The 27,532-nt window shown below is 40.9% G+C and overlaps 1 protein-coding gene across 3 annotated transcripts in view; it reads left to right on the forward strand.

The window, feature by feature from the left end:
* The window catches only part of FBLN2 (fibulin 2), a 910,922-nt gene that overhangs the window by 315,928 nt on the left and 567,462 nt on the right, over positions 1-27,532 (forward strand). The gene's annotated exons all lie outside the window — the stretch shown is intronic.

The raw sequence follows: 27,532 nt of genomic DNA on the forward strand, positions 1-27,532 counted from the left end.
ACCAAATGCATCTACATATCAATCAAAAAGAGATGCTAGCTGTTCAAAATGCCCTGACAGCCTTCAAGGACCTACTTCATCCAGGACAACTACTGATAAAGACAGACAACACCACGGTCATGTGGTATATAAACAAGTAGGGGGGCACACATTCTTACCCCCTTTGCAAACTAGCTATGACTTTGTGGGACACAGCATTGACTTACCAAGTACATCTGCAGGCACAATTCCTGCCAGGAAAGAAAAATACTCTGGCAGACGAACTAAGCAGAAACCTCATGGATCCCCACGAGTGGCAGCTGGATCCACAAGTCTTCAACATGATAACAAGGAAATGGGGATGCCCGGACATAGATCTATTTGCCTCCCTTCACAACTACCAACTAAAGAGATTCTGCACAAGGATTTATCACAGACAAGCATGGAAAGTGGACGCCCTATCCTTCAGCTGGAAAAAGCTTTCAGTATATGCCTTTCCCCCTCTGCCTCTCCTCCCCAAGGTACTCCTAAAGGTCAGACATGAGAAGCCAAAGATGATTCTGATTGCACCAGACTAGCCCCGCCAGCACTGGTACCCAATATTAAGGAGCCTGTCTCAATATCCACCTTGGACCTTACCTCAAGTACCGCATCTACTATCCCAGCAAAACAATCAGATCCTGTACAGCCAGCTCAGAACTCTAAACCTGGCAGCATGGCGAATAATGTAGTCATACAAAACACACCTCTTAGCAAAGCTGTGATGGATGTCATTTTGGAAGCCAGAAGGCCTAGTACTACAAAATCTTATGCTGGAAAATGGAAAAGATTCTGTGCTTGGAACCAGGCACAAGGAACAGATACAACTGTGCCAAATATTCCTCAGATTTTATAATACTTAACTGAGATGCTGGACAAAGGCCTATCTTTCTCATCTATTAAAATTCATGCCTCTGCCATATCGGCCCATTACAATGCAGAGCAACCAATCTTTTCTCATCCCTTATTAAAGCAGTACCTCAGAGGAGCCAAAAATTTAAGGCCTCCAAGGAGATCACCAATGCCTGCATGGGACCTCAACTACGTTTTGGAAAAACTCACCCTGCCTCCTTTTGAGCCAGCTGCTACTGCGGATATAAAGTTTTTATTTTGAAAAACAGCTCTGCTCCTAGCAATAACTTCTGCAAGACGTGTTTCAGAGCTACAGGCACTCATGGCTGTGGAACCTTTTATCATTTTTTATCCGGACAGGGTCTCCCTCAGGACAAACCCAACATTTATGCCTAAAGTGGTGTCCAGTGTGGCTCTTAATCAAACCATTCATCTGCCAACTTTCTATCCAAATCCACAGAACAAGGTGGAAAGAATTCTACATTCTTTGGACGTACACAGACAGCTTAGATTCTACTTGGACAGAACCAAAGTTTTCAGAAAGACAGAGCAATTACTAGTGGCATATGCTGTAGGATCACAAGGAATGGCTATCTCAAAGCAGACTATTTCAAAGTGGATAGGCCACTGCATTTGTTTTTGCTACTTATACCATGGCAAGCCAGTGCCTAAGGGCATTAGGCCACATTCCACCAGAGCTGCAGCCACTTCAGCAGCCTTTCTCAGGGGAGTACCAACCAAGGACATTTTAGAGGCAGCTACTTGGAGTTCAGTGCACACCTTTACAAAGCACTATCATCTGCCACTCTACTCTAAATCCAGGGCAGACTTTGCCACTGCAGTTCTTCAGGATCTTATAGCCACTCCTAATGCTGTTTAGCTCCAGCCTCCCAACCATAGCTTTGGGAATCTACCCAAATGTAATGACTGCAACAGTGAAACACGAAGAACAGTACAGTTGTGTACACTTACCATAAATGTAGATGTTCAAGTGTATTACTGTTGCAGTCCAGGTTACCCACCCGCCATTCCCCCTTTTTCTTCTGATGAAACCTATCTTTCCTTCTCTGATTTATACAACCTGTGTGGTGTATTTGCTTGTAGATGAAGGTAAAGTTCATATTGCTGCATGTAATTTTATATATAGATATAAATTTTGCCTACCCTTTTAGGGGGCACCTGACATCTGGGGCAAGAAAAACTAAAGAAAATGGCGTTGGCTGCTTCTTTTATACCCCTGATGACCTGACGTCAGGAAAGGGGCGACGACAGCCAACGCAGGACCCGGGACTTTGGAATTCAGGCCGACTGAGGGCAACCTGCCAGCAGGATTACCCAAATGTAATGACTGCAACAGTGAATACACTCAAACATCTACGTTTATGGTAAGTGTACACAACTGTACTTTGTCAGCATCTCATATGGGGGCCTCTCCTTCTTTGCAAGTGATTGGCAGCTTACTATGATTATTACCTGGGATACAGAGAGTGACAATACATCTCTGTTCAGAGGTGTTTATTTAGTTACCCAATAAATTAACTGATCTACACACTTATTTTTTTATGGGCAGCCAAAGGAAAACAGATCCATAATACAAAATTAGAGATTTTGTTGTTATTTTTTAAGTAGTGAGCTAGTCACCTTAAGGAGCATGCATTCAGGAAGAATCCAGGGTACTCAGAGGAAACACATGGATGTGATAAATACATGCAGACAACAGTCAGACAGCATTTGGTAACCAGGACGTAATTCCATTTTTGTGAATTTGTCCTAAGTTTACATTGTTCTGCAAGCAATAATGCCCAACAGGGTGTGTGTTACTGTGTAAATAACACTCGATGTTCATCATGTTTCACTGTTGCAGTCATTACACTTGGGTTATCCTGCTGGCAGGCTATCCGCAGTTGGCCTGAATTCCAAAGTCCTGGTCCGGCGTCGGCTGCTGTCGCCTCTTTCCTGATGTCAGTGCACCAGGGGTATAAAAGATGCAGCCGGCGTCATTTTCTTCAGTCTTTCTTGCCGCGCGGTGCCCGAAGCAAAAGCAGTTCGTAAGTGCCGGTCAGCCGACTCCTGAGATTTTCAAAACCGAATTTCAGATCTGAAGTCTTCATTAAAGCTAAGTACCCCGTTGGGGAAACTTTTTTCTTGCTCCAGACCGATGTCAGAAAAAGCTAACAATTGTATTTCTTGTGGGAAGCAAATACCTCATAAGGATTTTCATTCTTACTGTATTCCTTGCCTAGGCCCTGACCATGATGTTGCTAGCTGTCGGTTTTGTGCTAGATTTAACCAACGCACTATTAAGCATCAGTTCGATTTTGCCTTTCATTATTTTGGCCAAAGATTTAATTATATAATGCCGTCGGAACATTCGACGACCGGAGTTTATAAAAAGTGGAAGGAAAAGGAAAAGGACAGGCATCCGAGGTCCAAAACCGACGATGAGGCCTCTGCTAGGCCAGTCGCTGGTTCGCCGGTTCTCAGTGAGGCACTTTTGCAGCCTCTGACACCCGCTACCTCAGAGCCACAGGCCGCTTCTGACTCTCACGTGGAGCCGACAAGGCCTCTGGATACTCAAGGTATTGGACATTCGGAAACTATTCCATCAGATGGGTCCGGAGCCGCTGAGCAGGCATCGGCTTCTGAGGGTGTTTTCAGACCTACACAGTTATATGTTAAGCCAACCTCAGCTTCAAAGGCAAAGACTAAAGCAGCTCTAAAGACAAAGAAACAAGTACAGCATTCTTCTGCACAGACTTACTTGCCTAAAAAACATATGCTTAAAATGTCCAAAGACCTAATTACTTTGATCAGGGGTTCCCATCCCCTCCAGATAAGAGGCCTAGGCAAGAGACAGAATATGAATCTTCAGATCAGGTTTCCATTTCCTCTGATTCCTCTTCTGAACAGGGATACTCCCTTCCTCCCTATGAGGATTCTGATATTGAAGAGTCTATTCCTTCAGCCTCTCCTCCTGAGGATTATTCTTTTGGGGAAACCCTTCACACCATGAGGGAGCACTTTCACTGGGAGAGCCAAGAATACTCAGAATCTAAGAAAAGGCTCAGAGACTTTCTTTTACTACCTCAGCACAGACCTCTTGCTATTCCACCTGTTCTAGACATAGTAGATGATGTATTTTCAGAGTCCAGCCTGTATCCTGACTCTTTACCCCCTGCACCGGTTAAGCCAGACAGGTACTACAGGGTTCCAGATTCCCACAAATTTCTATGTAAAAACCCTGCTGCTGACCCAGAAACTATATCTCAGGGTCCCAAAGGGGTCAAGACTTCCACTGCAAAAAACCCTGTCCCCTCAGATAGGGATTCCAGGGCACTGGACAGATGGAGGAAAAAAGTTTACAGTTCTGCTACCTTGGCTGTAAGGGCTTTAAATTGTCAGTTTCATATGCTTAAATATCAGCAATATTTAATGTCACTGCTAAAACAGAAAATGTTAAATTCTGAATGTGCAGATAACAAGGTAATGCAGGATTTATTGTATGCAGCTGAACAAGTGGGAAAACATACTTTGCAATGTGGTTTTGATTCACCGGAGGCCTCTTGCAGGGCCGCTGTTACGGGTACTGTCATTAGAAGGCATGCTTGGTTAAAGGAACAAAATCTGCCTGATCATGTTAAAGCAAAATTATTGGATACTTCTTTACAGCATGATACTTTGTTTGGTGTTAAGGCAGAGGAGGTGTTGAAGAAAATGGAGGATAAAGCGAAATCTATGCAGACAGTTAAGGATTTCTTACAGGTACAACCACCCAGATTTAGCAGGAACTGGCCTGCCTTCAAAGAATTGGTCCTTTCCAGTGTCAGACAGGCCACAAAGAGGCAGATACAGATGCCCTAGAGGCAGATCCCAGCCCCAAGGCTCATACAGGCCAAAACAATGGGGTGCTTCTACTTCCAAAATCGGAGAAGACAAATCACAGCCATATAGAAAACAGTCCCAATGACTTTCCTCTGCCAATACCAAGCACTTATCTTTTGGCAGCTCCCTTAGAGGGAAAACTAGCATTTTTTTCACAAAATTGGCATATAATCACCCAGGACAAATGGGTCTTGAATATAGTGTCCCAGGGCTACAAGTTCCACTTTCACACCCTGCCAAAGGCAAAAGGTATGCCAGACCTGCCACACAATCAATGGGCAGAGGCACAAAAAACAAGTTACATTCCTCATGGACATGAGGGCCATTCAGCGAGTACCACAGCAAGAGCAGGGACAAGGATTTTACTCAAGACTATTCCTGGTACCCAGAAAGGACAAAGCCTGGAGACCAATACTGGACCTGTCTATTCTAAACACTTTTCTGGACGTTCCAAAATTCAAAATGTTGACTCTGCAGCAGCTTCTGCCCATGCTTGGCAAGAAGACTTGGCTTGTAACTTTGGAACTAAAAGAGGCATTACCTGCATGTCCCAGTCAGACAAAATTGCAGACAATACCTCAGATTCATAGCTGGATCAATGCACTACCAATTCTCTGCACTGCCCTTTGGCTTATCTACTGCGCCCAGGGTCTTCACAAAATGCCTGGCACCAGTAATTGCTTTCTGCAGACAAAGAGGAATTCAGATATACCCTTACTTGGCGACTGCCTTATTCAAGCAGAGAACAAAGACATTCTACGGAAGCATCTGGCGTTTGTAAAAAGATTACTAATTTGCCTAGAGTACACGGTAAACGAAAATAAATCAAAACTAGTACTCTATCAAGAGATAATATTCCTGGGTGCAAGCTTAAATACAACTGCCCAGATGGCTTATCTCATGCCAGACAAACAAAGGCAACTGACTTCTTACTTCGAAATGTTGACAACAAAGACCCAGTTATCTGCAAGAAAAATTCTGCAGACTTTGGGCTTCATGGCTTCCTGCATTCTACTAATTCCATATGCAAGACTGCATATGAGGAAACTACAGTGGTATCTAAAAAGTGTTTGGACTCAACATTGCCACAGCCTGGAAACATTAATTACCCTCATTCCCTGCCTGCAACAGGAGTTTCAGTGGTGGGCACAGGCCTGTAACCACAACAAGGGACAGCCATTCACTCTACTCATGGCCAGGCAAACACTAACAACAGATGCATCAGATTATGCCTGGGGGGCCCACATGGCAGGATAATGTATTCAGGGAGCATGGCCAGCAAGCCAAATGCATCTTCATATCAATCAAAAAGAGATGCTAGCTGTTCAGAATGCCCTGACAGCCTTCCAGGATCTTCATCCAGGACAACTGCTGGTAAAGACAGACAATACTACAGTCATGTGGTGCATAAACAAGCAGAGAGGCACACATTCCTACCCCCTTTGTAGACAAGCCATGACTTTGTGGAACACAGCATTGACTTATCAAGTACACCTGCAAGCACAATTCCTGCCAGGAAAGACAAATAGTCTGGCAGACGAACTAAGCAGAAATCTCAAGGATCCTTACGAGTGGAAGCTAGATCCACAAATCTTCAGCATGATAACAAGGAAATGGGGATGCTCAGACATAGATCTATTTGCCTCCCCACACAACTACCAACTACAGAGATTCTGCACAAGGACTTATCACAAACAAGCATGGAAAGTGGATGCCGTATCATTCAGCTGGAAAACCCTTACAGTATATGCCTTTCCTCCGCTGCCTCTCCTCCCCAAGGTACTCCTAAAGGTCAGACAAGAGAAGCCAAAAATGATATTGATTGCCCCAGACTAGCCACGCCAGCACTGGTACCCAGTCCTAAAGAGCTTGTCTCAAGGCCCAGCCTGGACATTACCCCAAATTCCTCATTTGCTGAACCAACAAAACAATCGGATCCTGCACAGCCAACTCGGAACCTTAAATCTGGCTGCATGGCTGATTATTTAACCATTCAGAACACACCTCTCTCTAAAGTAGTTATAGATGTTATTTTGGTGGCCAGGAGGCCCAGCACCAGAAAATCTTATACAGAAAAATGGAAGAGATTCTGTGCTTGGAACCAGGCACAAGGAATGGATGCGCTTGTACCAAATATTCCTCAGATTTTAAAATACCTAACTGAGATGCTGGACAAAGGCCTATCCTTCTCATCAATTAAGATCCATGCCTCTGCCGTTTCAGCTCATTACAATAAGGATCCACCTATTTTTTCACATCCACTGCTAAGGCAGTACCTCAGAGGGGCCAAAAACATAAGACCTTCAAGGAGAGCTCCAACACCTGCATGGGACCTCAGTTTTGTCTTGGAAAAGCTCACTCTGCCTGCTTTTGAACCAGCCAATACAGCTGAGATAAAATACTTATCATGGAAAACAGCTCTGCTCCTAGCAATAACCTCAGCAAGAAGAGTCTCAGAGTTACAGACACTAATGGCTGTGGAACCTTTTATTATTTTCCACCCGGACAGGGTTTCTCTAAGGACAAATCCAACATTTATGCCTAAGGTAGTGTCCAGTGTGGCTCTTAACCAAACCATTCATTTGCCTACCTTTTATCCAAACCACAGAATAAGGGGGAGAGACTTCTGCATTCTTTGGACATACACAGACAGCTACGCTTCTACTTGGACAAAACTAAAGCCTTCAGAAAGACTGAGCGACTCTTAGTGGCATATGCTGCAGGATCGCAAGGAAAAGCTATTTTAAAGCAGACTATTTCAAAATGGATAGGCCACTGCATTTGTTTCTGCTGTTCACAACATGGCAAATCAGTGCCTAAGGGGATTAGGCCACATTCAACCAGAGCAGCAGCCACTTCAGCAGCCTTCCTTAGAGGAGTACCAACCAAGGACATTTTGGAGGCTGCAACTTGGACTTCAGTGCACACTTTTACAAAGCACTACCACTTACTGCTTTACTCTAAATCCAGAGCAGGCATCGCCACTGCAGTTCTGCAGGGCCTCATAGCCACTCCTAAGTCTATCTAGGCCCAGCCACCCAACCTCAGCTTTGGTATTCAACCCAAGTGTAATGACTGCAACAATGAAACACAATGAACATAGCACAGTTGTGTACCTACCATAAATATAGATGTTTAAGTGTATTCACTGTTGCAGTCCAGGTTACCCTCCCTCCATCCCCCTTTCATTGCTGGATCTTATCTGTACTTCTCCATTCTTTACAACCTATGTAGTGTATTTGCTTGTAGATGAAGGTAATGTTTATCTTAGTGCATGCTTTTTTATGAGCAGAATTTGTAGCCTACCCTTTTGGGGGCACCTGACATCTGGGGCAAGAAAAACTGAAGAAAATGGCGTTGGCTGCATCTTTTATACCCCTGGCGCACTGATGTCAGGGAAGGGGCGACAGCAACCGACGCCGGACCAGGACTTTGGAATTCAGGCCGACTGCGGGTAGCCTGCCAACAGGATAACCCAAGTGTAATGACTGCAACAGTGAATACACTTGAACATCTACATTTATGGTAGGTACACAACTGTACTTTCAGTTGTATACTCACTAAACAACAAACATGCTGCTTAGCGAGTGTAAAATAATGCTGGCCATTAGGTTACTTACATTCTGAACTCCATGGTAGCTTGATATGCTCCTGTGAGGCAACAGACTCATTTTTCAGTGGGCATTACATAACACCCTGCTGGAGAGCATTTGTTCTGCAGTCAGGGTGCCGTTATAGAGGTCAGTCATTCTTAAGTAAAATCATTAAATATACACATTGGTGTAGTCTGATGTTTTTATTGACTATATACTTCTGCACAGTGCCAGTCTCAGCCATTAGACACCTGCACATATAAATCTTGCTTATGCAAAGATGTACGTATTAAGCTTTCTTTATTTTATATTTCATAGCAGGGAAGAAAATAAAACTAGCATTTGTAGTTTCATGGCTAAGAATCTGGATTTTGACCATTTATGAACCAGTAGCAGTAACAGATGTTTCTCTTTATCCATAAGTCTTATTTCTTTTTAAACTATCATTTCTTGCATGTCTTGGCAATATACCTGAGTATCAGACAAAGTAAACTGGAATGGGCAGCCACTGCTTATATTTCACTTGCTGAAAATACTATACCCTAAGATGAATATTTATGGTATGGTCATTTTTCTAATGTTCATTATAGCCGATTTTAATATGTTTACTTTTAAGTTATGTTTTCTGCTCCAATGATCAGAATGGTTGCGAGTTATTTGGAATTAAACAGTGTTGCCCTAGTCTGCAGTAATGACTTTTAGCTTACAGTCATCATTAAAACATACAAAGCTAATAGTGATCCATCTGTAATTTGGAGAAGGAAGTATATATTTAATAACAGAATCTTGAGGTATACCACCTAATACATTCCTCCACAATGTACACTGTCCTACAACTATAAGCCTTAACTTCCTTCCAGTTTGCCAGTTATTGATCTGGTTCACCATACATCAGTTAATATTTCCGTTAGTAATATTTTTATAATAAAATTATGAAGAACGTAATCAAAGTTTCTGCCACATCAGTGCAGAGGGATGAAGATGGAAACTCACTAATGTAATTATGAAATCCAGCTGTACCAACTCCTTGGCATACAGGGATAAAGCCCTAATTGTGACCCAGGTGATCAGAATTCACTTAGTGGCTTGGAGGCCTCTTGGAACTGGTGGTGTAAAGAAAAGAATGAAGATGGTTAGCCTTATCACCTTCTTGGGAAAGGGGCCAGGGTGGGGATGACATGCCAATTGCCCATAGCCCTAGAGAAGATTAGGGCTTGAAAGGTTTGCTGGGTTGGACAAATGACCAGACCTGTGAAGGCATTATTAACCATAGGGCCTGGGTTAGGGATGTCTTCTGGGCCACATTTCATAATCTCCAGCCTATCTAAGTGATGTTTGCAGAAAGGGGGAAGGGCTGTATGCTAGCAGCACTGCTGGCTTTCTGGGCTGTCTTGTCTCCCACGGGAGATGCATCACGACTAGAGTATGACCTGTCTAACAATGACCAGAGGGGATTAACACCCTGTTGAATCTGCAAACAACTACCGATGGATTGGGACAGGGAGGAGTAGTGCTCAGGTGGACTATCCTGCAACAGGTTGCCCAGTAAGCACAAAGCAGAAGAACCTGTGGACACAAACATAGCATTCATTTATTTTTTTGAAACATCTTTATGTTGCAAAAATATGTTGATATAGGACCACATTTTATAATCCATAACTACAAAGTCTTGGTTTAATATTGTGGTTTACATTATTTCACACATTTTTTAATGAAGCATTATTAAAAAAGGCACAATGTGTCATGGAAGTATTGTCTGTAGTACTGACATCCTTGAATGTCTGCATTGCCAGTTTCCAACAAAATATAATTTTGTGTTAATTAACATATTTTTTTTCCCTATAATAATCATTTACTAGCAAGTTTAACTTTCAGATATTGCATTTATAGGTTTACAGGTTTATAGGTTCATACGTACTTAACTAGGCTGTTGATCTGTGAGCGTCGTAAGAAGTATGGCCTTACATTCCCTTGTCAGTTTTTAACCATTATATTTTGCATATAAATAATCTTGAGATGTGTAACTTCCCAATATTGCCTTTACAGGTTTATAGGTTCACAGACATTTACTAAACTATTGATCTGTGAGGATCTTAAGAAGACTAGGCTTACATTCTCATGGGAATTTTTAGCCCTTCTATTTTGCATATGAATAACCGTGAGATGTACAACTTCCAGATATTGCCTTTATAGACACTTACTGTATTATTGATCTGTGAGGATCTTAAAAAGCCAAGTCTTAAATTTTTGCAGTAGTTTTTAGCCTTTATATTTTAAATATGCATAACCAAGAGACAGCCTGAACAAGGATATGTTGGGATGTTTACACATTTCCCCTACCAATGAGGGACAGAGGTGCTAAACCAGGGGCTGAATTTGTGGTTACCCATCCATTCACTCAAATTGCAGGAGATAGAGCCTAACTTCCTGGGTTATATTTGTGATCTGTATAGGACAATGTGTTTATACCCAGGATTCTCCTGGAAAGGAAGCATTCTGGATGTTTTAGCTGTTGCATATGTTTGGTCAGGTGCATGCCGAAGGAGGCATTATACTCAATGAGGTGGTCTGATAAGGAATAAAGTGGCCCTTTGACTTTCTTGGACCTGGATACCGTGCCCTTACTTATAAGCTGGGTGGCATAGAATGATTTTCTTACTACCTTGAACAGATTACTGTCTACATATGATGTTCTTCATGTTTCACTGTTACAGTCCTGACTTGTGGGATTTCCTGTCGTGAAAGGCCTTGGCCAGCCTGACTAATGATTTTCTTACTACCTTGGCCAGATTACTGTTCACATATGTTCCCAGATCCCTGACTATGGGGTCAATGCTTAGGGGTGTCTTATTAATGGAATGATTAGGCTGGGTGGCAGTTTTTCCAAAATGCACTATAATGCATTTCTTGGCAATGAGATTTAGTCCATGACTTTGGCATCAGATGTTTGTCTTTATTAGACCCACTTATAAGATGTTTGTGTCATGGGGAGTCTTTGATAGCCCACAGTTTGCAGTTATCTGTGAACATAGCCAGCCAAAGGCCCTTGACATTAGCCTTTACCTTTGAGAAGTAGATGCCAAATAGGAGCATTTCTAGCCCATAGTCCTGAGGTACTCCACTGGTGACCAGTCTTTTAGTGGAGGTGCTATCACCAATCCTGACTTCCTGTGTCCTCTCTGTGAACCAGCCAGCAATCCAGTGAGTTATGTAGAGGTTTATGCTCAGTTTGATGAGTTTGTCAACTACCTGAGTGGGGTATTGTATTAGAAGCCTTAGCCGGGTACATGTAGGTGGTTTGCAACATTTTCCTGTCATCCATTGTCTTGGTGACCGTCTCAAAAAAGTTCACCAGATTTAGTAGGCATGATCTTCCCTTGACAAAGCCAAACTGGGTTGGGTCCAGTGTCTGAAGGGTGTCTATGTCTTTGTTGCTCATTTCCACAATAATATGTTCCATGGCTTTGCGTAATAAACTAGTCAGACTAAAAGGCCTGTAGTTTCCAGGGTCAGTTGATGGTCCACCCTTTTGTAGTGGGGTAACTGTTGCAGTCCTCCATTCTCATGTAAAAAAAGCCTGTTTTGAGGCTATGGTTGAAAAGTGACTGAAGTAGTCCTGATAGGTCATGTTTCCAGCTATTGTCAGGGCCCATTGAGGTTATGCTTTTTGGCCTTTGTAAGCACCACCAGGGCCTGCTTCCTATTAATATTTGAGGGGGGGGGGGGTTGTGCTAGTATGTATTTCAAGGGGAGGCAGGGGGTGAGTGGAATGTGCAGTTTGACTTGAATTTGTCAGCCAACAAATTTGCTAGTCACTGTGATCAGTGAAGGTGGCACCACTGACCACCAGTTTGGCACACTGATGTGTGCTGCCTTTGAGGTTTTGGATATGACTGTAGACGGCCTTGTGATTGTCTTTAGACTGTGAGGCTATCTTGATCTCATAATTGTCCTTCTTGGACTTGATTAATCCTCTTAGTTGTCTATTTAGTTTAATTAAAGAACTTCTGTCATTATGGGAGTTGCTCTTACTGATTTTCGCTATGGCATTTTACCTTTTGTTATATACCTTATTAAGATTAGTATTCCATGAGTGTGATTTGTTTTAGATTTTGTTTTGGGCTTACTTCTAGTAGGTGCAGCAGCCTTTATACAGCTGTTTACATGGTTGTACAGTGTCTCTGCAAACAATTCTACACAGGTTGCTGCAATCTCAGGGGTGTGAAGAGCACTGAATTTTGATAAACTGTCTCTGAATTTGGGTGTACTTTGCTTTGGAATAGTTAGTATTGTTACAGGGTTTGCTGGGGTTGCCAAACTGAGTTTTATTTAAAAGGAAAAGCTTTGTGTTCTGACCTCACCAGTGAGGAAGTGACATGGGGGTGGGTCATTGCAGTGCACTCTGTTTTTGGTTGGTACCAGATCCATTATGTTTGAACATCTGGTGGGCATACACACTATTTGGTCAAGACTATTTGTGTTAATAAAGTCCAGGAGTCATTGTGCCTGCAAGTATGAGGCAGTGTATGTTTCCCACTTTATCGAGAGATAGTTAAAGTATCTCATGAATAGGGTATTTGGTTTAATGGTATGTTTCTCCAGTAGGTCTTGGCATGAACTGTGGGATTCTAGGGACACAGAGGGTGACCTATAGCTTACTAGGATATAGTATAACACTTTGCATTGTCTGTTTAACCAATGCAGAGTTACACTTGTTGCTAATATAGACTTAGGCTCCTCTACATTTTCTTCCTGTCTGTGCAGCTGATGGTCTAAATGTGCAGAAGGCACTGAATCCTTTCACTACTAGAGTATTTTTTGCAGATTTAAATCATGTTTCATTAACAACATAGATGTTTATATTGTCCAGGCAGAGTTTCTTGTTTAGGTTCCTAGCAGTGAGAAGTAACACCTTTAGGTTTCTCTTGGTTTAATTTGCTGTGTCAGTAGGTTTGTCAATTTGGTATTGCTTAAAAAAGGCTCTAAGGGGTGCTTAACATTTTAGCCAATACTCCGAATCCTAGGGAAGGCAGATGCAGACTGTCCATTGCAGAGCAACATGGTTTGTTAATCATGTCCTTCCATGCTGACAAATATTGAATCCCACTGGAAAGATACTAGAAACAAAGCCAATTATTGACGTTATAAACAGCAAATTTGCAGTGTCTGGGATGAATAAACCATTGGTGAAGTAAACAATATGTAAGACAAGGAAACAACAGAATAAAACACAGTCCAGGAGTTCATAAAAATTATTTTAATATATGGTAAGCGCTTTGACCATAGCTGCATCAGACCATTGACAAAATAAGGAACACAGGTTAAATATATATAAACATTAATTAACCCCCAACCAATCCAGTAGCAGCACAAAACCCTTCCTTAAAATGCAACTCAGAAAGAGAAATATAAAAATATATTCTTAGAAAATAAAAATAGAACCAAAGATGTAGGTATACATAAAAAATAAAAATACATACAAGAAATGTATAAGAAATACACATATAAAGATATAAATTTAAGCTATATCTCTTAAGTCCTGAGACCTCATCACTTCAGAATGGGTCTCAGGGAAACCTTTTCATTAGTCCACCTCCCTGATCAGCTCTTAATCTAATAATCCACCTAGCCTCTCTAGTCTCAGTAAAATTTCTCACATCACCTTCCCAGATACTAGGCTTTATCCTGTCAATAACCAAAAATAAAGAAGTGTGACATAAGTTGGTGTGTTGGTGTTCATAACATGTCTGGATAGGGCATTATTAGCATAGCCATGGCATATATTGTATAAATGTTCTCTAACCCTATCCTTCAGGACCCTGTCCATTTTGCCAACATAAAATGCACGGCAGACTGAACAGTGGACCAAGTAAACTGTATGGGATGTTAAACAATTTGCACTAACTTTAAAGTAGAACATATGTCCAGTATCAGGATCTTCAAAGTACCTATTGCCATCTGTATGGCCACAGTAATTAAAACTGCCACGTGGTAGTGTTACCTCCCCTTCATCACTGGCAGACCCCGTATGGCTGTCAGGATAGCATAGAATCCTTCTCAAAGTTTTATTATTCTTATAAATAAAGTGAGGTGTGTCATCAACAACCCTTTTTATTTCAGGGTCAGTAGCCAAAATACCCCAAAGTTTATTGATAATTTCTACTATCCTTTTGGTATCAGTAGTGTAAAAAATCGGGACAGAGGTTGTATTACACTCATTAAAATTAAGTCTCCTCTCATGAGCCAAAATTGCCTGGTCCGAATAATAGAGTTTGGATAAGTCATTCCTCATAGGGGAATAGTATGTAAAATGTTATCAGCCTCATTCTCCCTATATCCTCTAGTGAGTAATCTATCTTTAAAGTCAGACAATTCAAAAATAAATTCAACCTTGAAGTTTTCATACCATGTCCTTTCACTATATTTCTGAACACGTGAGGAGGATGCATAATATGTCTGTGTAGTAAGGTATTCTTATAACAGGATTTTCTAAAAATCCCAGTGTCCAGAATACCATTAACCTGCATATATAACAAAACATCCAAAAATTCTATCCATGTTTTAGAATAGGATAAAGAAAACTTGAGGAACGATGTAGATGAGTTTAAACTTTCATGGAACTTAACCAATCCACTAATTCCACCTGTCCAAATAAAAAAGAAGTCATCCACAGATTGACAGTAAAAAGGGACGTATTGTCAGAACCAATGTGTCGACGACATACAGTCCTCCTCCCAAGCTGCCATTGCCATATTGTTGTAGCTACAGGCACTAGATGTGTCCATAGCTACGCCATCTTTCTGCATATAGTATACCCCATCGAACACAAATGTGTTATTCTCAAGTACAATTTTCATACAGAAACATATCAAATCAATATATAGCTGATCAAAAGTACCATATTTAGATAAGTAATTTTTAACATAAATAATGCCAAGGTGATTGGGAATCATCGTAAATAATGATTGAACTTTCATAGTCACCAAGTAATACTTCATCATATCAGTGGGAAAACAGTGCTACGAAACAACTTTGCATTAGTGGTTGTGTCTTAATGAAATCATAAGAGATTATTCAAAAATTGTTTGGAGTCCCTCAACACCCTTTCATTCCTATCTAAAATGGGACATAATTGCTTCTCTACTAAGATAGAAAAAGGTTCAGTACTCCAATTACGACCTGCCATACTTGGTCTCAAAGTTGGTCTCTGACTGTCTTTGTGTATTTTTGGAAGGCCCTGAATAATTGATTTTAAATAAGGACACATCTTTACATGGCCTAGAAATAAGAAAAGCACACTAAATAATTTTTTTTTGCCATTGGGTGCTGCTGGTAAACTTGATGAAATTTCTAATGTGGCACTGTCTCCCACTAGATCAGTAGTAGGGGCTGCATTCTCTGTCATAACTGATGTTAATGTTGCTTCTCTCAACGTTGATATCGGTACTGTGTCTGATGCCACTTCATCTGCTAGCAATACTGATGTTACTGGCGGACCGATGAATGTCATCTCTCCTCACACACTATCATTGGGAAACAATGTGAAAAGAAAAGTTCCTTTGAATTCTAACTGCAAAGTTAATAAGAATGTAGTACCCAAGAGAAGCTACTCAGTTTCTCTTTACCCATTGGTCACAAACAGCATCAGAACAGGGGCTGCTGTCAGAGCAGGGGAAAGACAGAAAGGAAGTTACCGCCCGAACAAAACCCCAATCAATCCTTCAAGAAAATGTGGAAACAGAGAGTTCCATGGAATCTGTCCAAAAGATTTTAACCCCTGAGGAGGAGAGTGTTTTGGGGAAAGGTCTTTCTTTTATACCTGTACAACATGGTGATGTGACTGATACTATATTGGACATTAAATTGTTTATTAGGAATGTTTCATTAAAGATGCAGTTTGGTGGTGAAAGAGTGAGTAATTCTGATTTTCTTGGTTTTTAAGAGACCTAGTTTGTATATGCTGATCAACCATCTTATTTTAGAAGCATTTGGTAAATTAGGTGAGCAGGATGAACATAAAATTTTTGATGGATACACACGTAGACATAAGGGTAATCATTTAAACTATCTCACATATAAGAAATGATTGGCTTTGACTAGTTTACAGAATGATCATATGATAGTCATCAGACCAGAAGACAAAGGTGGCTCTATAGTCATCATGGATAGGTCTGAATACTTTGATGCTATGAGAAGAATGTTGAATGATCCCTTACAGTATGTTGTGATTGATACAGATGACATCAGTAGATTGAAAATGAGAATTTGTTGTATTTTGGACAACTGTTTGTTCAACGAGGTGATTAACCTTGACTTGTACAGGCATTTCTTGGTTGATGAGCCCTTGAGTCCAGTTATTCAGGGTCCTCCAAAAATACACAAAGACGGTCACAGACCACCTTTGAGACCAATTGTGGCAGGTCATAATTGGAGTACTGAACCTTTCTCTGTATTTGTAGAGAACCATTTACATCCTGTTGTAGATAGGAATGAAAGGGTGTTGAGGGACTCCAAACAATTTTTAAATAATCTCTATGATTTCATTGACACAACCACTAGATTTAAAGTATTACTTGGTGACTATGGATGTTCAGTCATTATTTACGATAATTCCCAACCACCTTGGCATTATTTATGTTAATAATTACTTATTTAAATATGGTACTTATGATCAACTATATAAGTACCATATTTAAATAAGTAATTCTTAACATAAATAATAAATATGGTACTTATGATCAGCTATATACCCACCGTGGTGGTGCTGCGGTAGCTTTGTCGCCTCACAGTAAGACGCTGTCCGGTTCGATTCTCAGCTAGAGCGTCTTATGTGGAGACATTTCGTGAATGGGCATACCTTCGTTGAAGGTTGTGCGTCAGGCCTGGCAAGCCAGTACGTAAAAATAAACTGCCAATCATTAGCAGACCGGAGTTCCGCTGTGGCAACCCCTAACCTGGAAAAGCCGAAAGACACAAACAAACTTATGATCAGCTATATATTGATTTGATATGTGTCTGTATGAAAATTGTACTTGAGAATAATGTATTTGTGTTCGATGGGGTATACTATATGCACAAAGATGGCGTAGCTATGAACACATCTAGTGACAATAGCTATGCCAATATGGTAATGGCAGCTTGGGAGGAGGACTGTATGTTGTCCACACATTGGTGCCGACAATACGTCCCTTTTTACCATCGATTTGTGGATTACTTATTTTTTATTTGGATGTGTGGAGTTGCTGGACTGGTTAAGTTCCATGAAAGTTGAAACTCCTCTACATCGTTCCTCAAGTTTTCTTTATCCTATTCTGAAACACGAACAGCATTTTTGGATGTTTTGTTACATAGGCAGGTTAATGGTATTCTGGACACTGGGATTTTTAGAAAATCCTGTTATAAGAATACCTTACTACACAGACATAGTATGCATCCTCCTCACGTGTTCAGAAATATAGTGAAATGACAAGGCATGACAGCTTCGAGGTTGAATGCCTCAAGTGAAGGCATCATTTTTGAATTGTCTGACTTTAACGATAGATTACTCACTAGAGGGTATAGGGAGAATGAGGTTGATAACATTCTACATACTATTCCCCCATAGTCGAGCCCTATTTTTCTGACCAGGCAATTTTGGCTCATGAGAGGAGACCTAATTTTAATGGATGTAATAGAACCTCTGTCCCGATTTCTTTACACTACTGATACCAAAAGGAAAGTAGAAGTTATCAATAAGCATTGGGGTATTTTGGCTACTGACTCTGAAATAAAAAGGATTATTGTTGACACACCTCACTTTATTTATAAGAATAACTTTACCCCCCCCCCCCGTCACCCCCTAAAGGGCCCATACTGGAAGAATGCAGAGTGCGTGTAATCACATCTATGCAGGTAAAAGCTGCAATCTCTAAAACCAAAAACACAGCATCCATAGGACTGGACTGGACAACATCCCAGGCTGCATTTTACATGAACTTCAGATCGACCTGGCTCCCCACCTAAACATCATGCTTAATCATAGTCTCAAGTCAGGCTTTGTGCCCACTGAATGGTGCATAGCAACAGTTATCCCACTCCACAAAGGGGGAGCCACCACTGATCCTGAGAACTATCACCCTATTAGCCTGATGAGCCTGGTCTGCAAGGCCGTGGAACGTATCATCATGGAACTCATAAACAAAGACATTGGTAACCTCTAAACTCTGGACCCCACCCAGTTTGGGTTTGTGAAAGGCAAATAATGCCATCTGAACCTGATCGACTTCTTTGAGGCAGTAACCAAAACCATAGAGGAGGGTAAGGTGGTTCACACAGCCTATCTTGACCTCACCAAGGCTTTCACCAACATCCCCCATTCTGGAATTATAGCTAAATTCACTAAACTAGGTATAAATCCCTACGTCACAAGATGGTTTGCCAACTGGTTCATTGACAGAACCCACACTGTAAAAGTTGCAGACTCCAAATCTGACTTCAAACAGTGACAAATGGAGTACCACAGGGTTCAATCCTAGGATCTCTCCTGTTTGGTATCTACTTCTCTGAAGTACAGGCTCATACAGAAGGCCTCTGGCTAACGAAGTTCGCAGATGACTGTAAACTAGGAGCCAGAGTCGAGTCCCCAAATGATGTGGACATCCTACAGAAGGGCCTCACTGAGATAGATGCCTGGTGTCAGAGGCATGGCCTCAAGCTCAATGCCAAAAAGTGCGTTGTCATCCCCTTTGGTAAAAACTCTGTACCCATGAACTGCCACATAAATGGCAGTCTGCTTAATGCCGAATGTGTGATAAGAGACCTTGGGACCCAGGCGGACAGTAGTCTCTCCTTTGATAATCACATCACCACAGTAGTCATGAAATCCTTCTATTTGGCACACCTCATTACAAAAGGGTTCTCATCCAGGAAAAAAGAGGTCATTGTTCCCCTCTACTTGACACTCATTAGACCCATTACAGAGTACAATGCCCCTTTTGGAATGTACCTCACAAGACATCTGCAGCAGCTGGAAAGGCCAGAGAAGTACCTCACAAAGAGGATTACTGGCCTCAAACAGATGCCGTACACTGACCGTCTCAAAAAACTCCAGCTTTACTGTGTAGCATATCGCCTACTCTGAAGAGATCTCTGCCTAACATATAAAGCTATGTTAAACCCAGAACTGTTGGACATGCTACACCTAAAGAAATCCCAATCCCTCCGAGCTAAACGCTCTAGGGACCTAAACCTTGTCACCACAATAAGCAGGACATGCTGGAGGGATAGATTCCTGTCCCACAGACTTCCTATACTCTAGAACAAGCTACCCATCTATGTCAAGCAAAGTTCCTCATTAGCACTCTTCAAGAAAAATGTTGATGAGTGGATGGGAAATAGGAAATACACCTGGGGATCACTTTTGTGGTTCTGTTTGACAGGGGCACAGGAAATTAACTTTCTTGGGTGGCGTAACCCAGGGAACCTTGTTGGCTAGGCTTACTTAGGCCCTTGGGCTAATAGCCTATATCTACCTATGAACCTATAGAAAAATCTGAAAAGGCTTCTCTGCTATCCTGACAGCCATATGGGGTCTGCATGTGATGAAGAGAAGGTAACACTGCCTTGTAGCAATAGTAATTACTCTGGCTTTATGGATAGCAATGGGTACTTTGAACATCCTGATATTGGACATAGGTTCTATTTTAAAGTTAGTGCGAATTGTTTAACATCCCATGTAGTTTACTTGGCCCACTGTTCAGACTACCATGCATTTTACGTTGGCAAAATGAACAGGGTCCTGAATGATATGGTTAGGGAACATTTTTACAATATATGCCATGGCTTTGCTAATAATCCCCTATCCAAGCATGTCAAACCTAGAAGACAGAATTATTGGGGTCAATCCCAATAATGCAAGACCTTTACTTTCTTTTACTTAGGTTGGTTAGTCTGTCTGGCCGTTCTTGTTAGAAGCAATACTCCTCGTTGAGACTGAAAACCAGAACTTGAGCTAAAATAACATGCGGACACATGTATCTTTCAGTCCTTTATCACAAGATAGCAATGATCCCATAAATTCTACTCTGGATCAGTTAAAACTAAACTTGTTTATGAAAACATAACAATAAAAAAATCATAAAATAAAATAGAATTAAAATTTTCTGCTTAAAGTTCCAGGAAAAATCGAGCTACTAATACTAAAATATTGTAACTGGTAAAGCGCTGACTGAAGAATAGACTCCTTAGTTGTGAAAACAAAAACCTTCTTTATTCATGGTAGATGAGTGCAGATTAAACCAGTACATTAACAGTTGTATTCAATATAAATGTTTTTACATTGGATCAGTAATTGATGACTGCAATTCTGCTAAAATGCTTAATTTATTCTTGGGAAGGAGGGCCTGTTGATGCTTAGTGTAAAATATAAAAAAACAACCTTAGTTACTGTAAATTTTAATTTAAGGAACCAAGCAAAAATGAAGGATTGAAAAATTAAAAAAATGTTTTCTATTTTCTTACAATTAGTATCCTGGTCTAAAAGGAAAAAGACAAGGTTGCTCTTTCGCTGGAAAAGCTTAATTAGATCTACCACGTAAAAGAGCTTCTAAACCTTAAATACAATTATGTCAAGCAAACCTCCCTGTATTAATGTAGTTTAATAGTTAATAAGTACAGCTATGAAAAAACATCCTATGAAAAAATAAAATAAAATAAAATGAAATGAAATATCCCTGTATTAATCTAGTTTAAGAGTTAATAAGTACAGCTATGAAGAACACCATATGAAAAGATAAAATGAAATCTAAAAGAAAACTAGAAATAAAGAATTAGAAAATGGATATACAAGTACAGAAATAAAGACACATTCATGTTTCTTTCGTGTTGTTGCCATTGAGCAATCCAGGTAGGCTGGTAGTAGTGATTATTAAAAAGTTACTGTGAAACACGACCGTAGCATTCACTATCACGTTAATAAGCTTATAATCCTTAGATAAATGAAACATGTCAAGCAAACCACCCTGTATTCATCCAGTTTAAGAGTAAATATATCCCGAAATGAAAAACATTCTATGAAGAGAAAAAACAATCAGATATACCAATAAGATACAATACATTCAAGGTCCTTTCATGTTGTTGTTATTAGGCATTCCAGGTTGGCTGGTAGTAGTGATTATTACAGAGTTACTGTGAAACACTAGCGTAGCATTCATTAACAGCAGGCCTGGTGTCCATCACGATTTTTAAAGAAACCTTACCTTTTCTTTTTGATTTTCTCTGCTGTTGGGGGCTAATATTAGGCAGTAGTAAGAGTAGCTTTGTGTTGGACTATTGTAAAATGTTATGCAGTATATGCAACTAGAAATACTAAAAGTATTCTTCTTTGTTTTAATGAGACATGCCAAAAAAACAACTGACCATTCCGTGATTATGATGAGACCCTGTAGGAACCAAGTGTTAGAAGGTACCAAGCAAAAATATGTGGATAATAGTATACATCATGCGGAGCAAGATGCATATCTCTTCAGATCTTAGCTTTCGTTGTTTACTACTCAGACATGATGAGAAATCGGAGCTCCAGACATGCGGAGTGCTCGTGGTTGGTATTGAGACTCCGTATCTATGTTAAATTTAACAACAAACAGCAAAACTAATACTAAATCTTCCCTTATTAATTAGAGTAATCTGCAGAGTTGATAATTATTCTGTTTCACTTTACCAAAATGTGCGTGCAGTATGAAAACGCCAAACAACGAGGTCAGTTGCAGGGCTATTGTATTAGGGCTGGTGAGCAGCCGGGAAAATGACCTAGAAAACTCGTCATTGTCTCGGCTGTTTTGAACACCAGAGTCTGTATTGACAGTTTGGAATAATAAGTACCAAAGCAAATGAATAACATCAAACTGTACCTGTGAGTAAAATCAATGCATCCTGGAAAATAAAAATAAATTAAAATAAAATAAAATAAAAATAAATATAAAATATTAAAATAAATAGTCCCTTAGACCAATTTAGAGTACAAAATACAAATATTTAAGAATTGACCATGGGTGTTATAACTTTAAAAAGCAGAAAATCAGATAATTGAGACTGGTGTTAACTTATTCGAATTCTAGTAGTAAGCGTGGTGGTTACATTTTCTTAAATTCATAACACAGTAAATAGAGATCTGTGTGTTTAGTCCAAAACCCCTGTTTGCATTGAGTCTAAGTTGCCATTCCAGTTCTCTTTTTTCTAGCAATAGATTTGTGGGGCCCTGCAGGTCTTCTTTAACCCGTTGATCGATGAATTGAAATTTGAACATGTTGTGGGAAGATTTATCCATATCATGTCTTGCCACTGCATTGTTGGGGTTCGCGTATCTCATGTCATGCAGATGATGAGCTATTCTGTCCTTTATTTTGTTGATGTTTTTCAGATGTAGCAGTTATTGCATTTTGTGCATTGGGTTCGGTACACGACGCTTTCGCTGTTGCAGTTGTAACTACCTTTGCTTTTGTAGGTAATGCTGTTAGGGCATTTGAAGAAGTCAGATTTGCTGACTATTTTGCAATACCCACAGCCTTTTCGATGGCAAGAGTATGTGCCTGGTTTCGTTCGGGGCAGTGGAGCAGAATGCCTACTGGCTTGTTCCAGGATCTGTCTAATGTTTCTGTTTCTTCGTATAATGAAGGAAGGAGTATCTGGAAATAATGGCCTGATGGTGGGGTTGTTGTTAATGATGCTACAGCTGTCAACAATGTTTATCTTAAGACTTTGAAAATCGGTTGAAAAAGTCAGGAGGCCATTTGGTTTGGGTTTTTGGCTTGTTCATTTTGTCGCCTCCTGTTGTTGCCAGAATAAGTCGCGTAGTCTGGGTTTGTTATTTTTGCATCTCTAATGGGGTCCAGTATGCTTTGGATCAGTTTAATGTTATATCCCCTTTCAAGAAAATCTTTTTCTAGGTTGATGATATTTGTCGTAAAATCCCTAATTTCTTTGGAAACCCTTGCCATACCTAGACCTTGAGACTTAATTATGTTCTTTTTTGTGTGGAAAGGCTGCATGCTTGCCCTATGAAGCAGTAAGTTTGTTCTTGTTGGTTTTTGAAAAAGATTGTTAGATAGTCTCACAGTGCTACTGTCCTTTGTAATAGTGAGGTCCAGGAAGGTTGCTTTTTCTCTGCTATAACTGTTGGTAAACCTTAAGACATCAGTTGAGTTGTTAATATGGGTAAAGAAATTTTGTAATTCTTGCTCAGTCTCATTCTAAATAATCAGTATGTCATCTATGTGACGCATGTAGCATTCCATTTTGTTGTAGAAATGGGAGTTGTATATATGCTCGTTCTCTCATTTCCTCAGGCCATGTTAGCTAAACTCTGGGCCATTGCAGCCCTCATTGCAGTCCTGAGTTTCTGCCTATGTTGTCAGCTGTTAAAACTGAAGAAATTATTGTTGAGGAGCAGTTTCAGAAGTCTACTAGTAACTTCAGTCTCGAATTCCTTGTTGATTCCCTGGTTTCTGAGGGCTTCAGCCACTGCTGTTATGCAGTAGCTGTTGGGAAGAACTGTGTACAGGGATTCTACATCGATTGTCACTAGGAAGGAATCCTCCTTAGCCAGGATGTTTTTGATTTTTTGTAGCAGGTCTCCCGTGTCTAGGATGAAAGAGGGATTCCTTTCAGCCAGTGGTTTGATCTTCACTTCCAGATATACTGATATTGCTTCTGTGATGCTCCCGCCTCTGGCCATCACAGGCCTGTACGGAGGTACCGATAAGGTATATTTTTTTCAACATTTTGGACACAGCATGAAATATTCTATGCACACTACATGAGTAAGATCAACTACTGATCCAATGTAAAAACATTTATATTGAATACAACTGTTAATGTACTGGTTTAATCTGCGCTCATCTACAACGAATAAAGGTTTTTGTTTTCACAACTAAGGAGTCTAATCTTTAGTCAGCGCTTTACCAGTTACAATATTTTAGTATTAGTAGCTCGATTTTTACTGGAACTTTAAGTGGAACATTTTAATTCTATTTTATTTTATTATTTTTTATTTTTATGTTTTCATAAAGAAGTTTAGTTTTAACTGATCCAGAGTAGAATATACAGGATCATTACTATCTTGTGATAAAGGACTGAAAGATATGTGCGCACATGTTATTTTAGCTCAAGTTCTGGTTTTCAATCTCGACGAGGAGTATTTCTTATAACAAAAATGGCCAGAATGACCAACTTAGGTAAAAGACAGTAAAGGTCTTGCATTATTGGGATTGACCCCAATAATTCTCTCTTCTAGCTTTAATTTTTATTCGTAGTACCCCAGCTAACATGTTATTTTAGCTCAAGTTCTGGTTTTCAATCTCGACGAGGAGTATTTCTTATAACAAAAATGGCCAGAATGACCAACTTAGGTAAAAGACAGTAAAGGTCTTGCATTATTGGGATTGACCCCAATAATTCTCTCTTCTAGCTTTAATTTTTATTCGTAGTACCCCAGGTACTAGCAAGCACCTTACTACTGGGTGGTGTGAGCAAGCCAGGGCACTGGTCACACTCCGCTCTGTGCTCTTCTCGGAAAGTTTGCTATCCAAACATGTTATGAACACCAACTTATGTCACATTTTCCGATTTTTGGTTATTAAGTCCAAAAAATGCCAAAAGCAACAAGTATTCCTCAGAACCAGAAGGAATAATACAGCAGAAGCAATAATACGTCCTTTATTTAGACTACAGCTCACCAACAAATAAAAACAGTATACAGAATGTGTAACTGAAATATGAATTAAGCGCTTTCATCCACCATCATGTGGACTTCTTCAGAATCAATTTATCAATTATAACAGCACTATTTATACTCATTTTGGCGCCAATTCAAATTGATTTTTTAAAAAAAACAAATGTAATAAATCATATAATACATTGTTTTTAAAAAAACTCTTATACACAGCAATATGTATATTAAACTAAAATGCTTAGCTAAAATACTTGGTTAAAATCTACGATGTCCTTCAAGGATGCATCTGCAGTCCTTACAAATGGGTTGTCCTGTCGTCAGGCAGCCCTTCGGTCGGCCGGATTCCAAAGTCTGGGTCTGGCCTCGGCTGGTGTCGCACTTCACCCGACGTCATAGCTGCAGTTCTTCGGGTATAAAGGCATCAGCCGACGCCATTTTCCTCAGTCTTTCTTGCCGCGTGGCACCCGAAGCAGAAGCTGTTCGCAAGTGCCGGTCGGTCAGAACCAGAGATTACTACTACCGAATACTTCTACTACTACCGAAGACTTCTAAAAAGCAAAGTACCCCGTTGGGGACTCTTTCTTGCCTCAGCCGATGTCAGAAAAAGTGAATAACTGTTTAACTTGTGGGAAACAAATACCTCATAAAGATTTCCACTCTTACTGCTTACCCTGCTTAGGCCCAGACCACGACGTAGCAGCTTGTCTAGCCTGTGCTTCTTTTAACCGACGGACGCTTAGACGTCGATCGGAATTTGCTGAGGAGTTTTTCGGCTCCGCTTTTGCTTACGTTATGCCGTCGGATCCTCCGACTACGCAAATTTCTAAAAAGCGCAAGGAAAAGGACCGACACTCGCAGTCTGGGGTTTCGGCCGAAATCGCGGTTAAGCCAACCGCTAGTGTCTCGGTTTCGGCTGAAACCGAGTCCACGGTTCTTCCTTCGGCCGAAAATTTACCTCTTACCGAGGCCTCATCTAGCATGGCTGAATCTGCTACTGAAATCCCACCTGCTCTTGCAGGTTCACAGGATTTATCTGACACTATCCCTTTGGATATATCCACCCCTGCACGTGGAGCTGCTAGGCCTCCTGCATCCATGTCGATTAAGGCCTTTGCCAGGGCTAAAGCAGCAAAAAATACCAAAGCTGTGCCTGCTAAGACCCCCTCTCACAGGCCTAGCTCTAGTTCACAAATGCTTAGTCTAGCAGAGGATCTCATTTCTTTGATCCGGGGATCCCAACCGCATCCAGACAGGGCCTCTCACCCACCTCCAGAGAAGAGGGCTAGAGTAGAGCCCCCTGAGCCAGTTTCTTCAGATGACCCCTATGATGATTCAGATAATTCAAACCCTCCAGAGGGCTCCTTTTCTCCTTATGAGGACTCTGATGCAGAAGAGTCCATTCCTTCTGCCTCTCCGCCTGAGGAATTTTCTTTTGGGGAATCCTTGCATGCTATGAGGGAACAATTTCAATGGCAGGGCCAGGATTTTTCAGACTCTAGGAAAAGGCTTAGAACCTTTTTGCATTTGCCACAGCATAGGCCTTTAGCCATTCCTCCAGTACTTACTGTTGTGGATGATGCATTTAATGATGCTTGTACTGCTCCTGATTCTCTACCTCCGGCCCCGGCTAAGCCCGATAGGTACTACAGGGTTCCAGACACACATTATCATTTGTATAAGGCCCCTTTTAAAGATCCCAAAACTATCTCCCAGGGACCCAAGGCTGTAGCAGCTACCTCTGCCAAAAACCCCCTCCCCTCTGAAAGGGAATCTAGGGCCTTAGAGAGATGGGGTAAAAAAGTTTACACTTCTGCTACTCGTTCAGCTAGGGCCTTGAACTGCCAATTCCACATGATTCAGTATCAGGAATTTATGTTAGACCAGTTAACTAAAAAACTAACCTCTGATGAACCATTAGATAAAAAATCTGTACAGGAAATGGTACATAACATTCAGCAGGTCAGTAATCATTCCTTAAAATGCGGCTATGATGCACTGGAGGCTTCCTTTAGATCAGCCATGACTGGCACAGTGATCAGAAGACATGCATGGTTAAAAGAGCAGTCCTTACCAGACCATGTTAAATCAAAGCTCCTAGATGCTCCCATGGACAAGCTCAATTTGTTTGGCTCCCCTGCACAGCAGGTGCTGAAGAAGGTGGAAGAGAAAGCAAAATCCGTCCAGACAGTCAAGGATTTCTTGCAGGTCCAGCCTCCAAGGTTTAGTAGGAACTGGCCTTCCAAGAATTGGTCCTTTCCAGACACCCCCAGAGCTCCGAGAGGCAGGAATAGGCACTCATGAGGCAGGGGTCAATCCAGAGGTGCCTACAGGGGACGTCAGTGGCAAAATAACAACCAGCGAGGAGCAGCCACAGACCCAGCCACCACCACTTCCACAGGACAATCACAGTGACTTGGCTTTGGCACCGCCTACCCGGGAACAACTAGAAGCATCCTTAGTCGGAAAGCTAGCCTTATTTTCA

The sequence above is a fragment of the Protopterus annectens genome, chromosome 7.part0, assembly GCF_019279795.1.
Source record: "Protopterus annectens isolate FY-2018-M chromosome 7.part0, PAN1.0, whole genome shotgun sequence".
Lineage (NCBI taxonomy): Eukaryota > Metazoa > Chordata > Ceratodontiformes > Protopteridae > Protopterus > Protopterus annectens.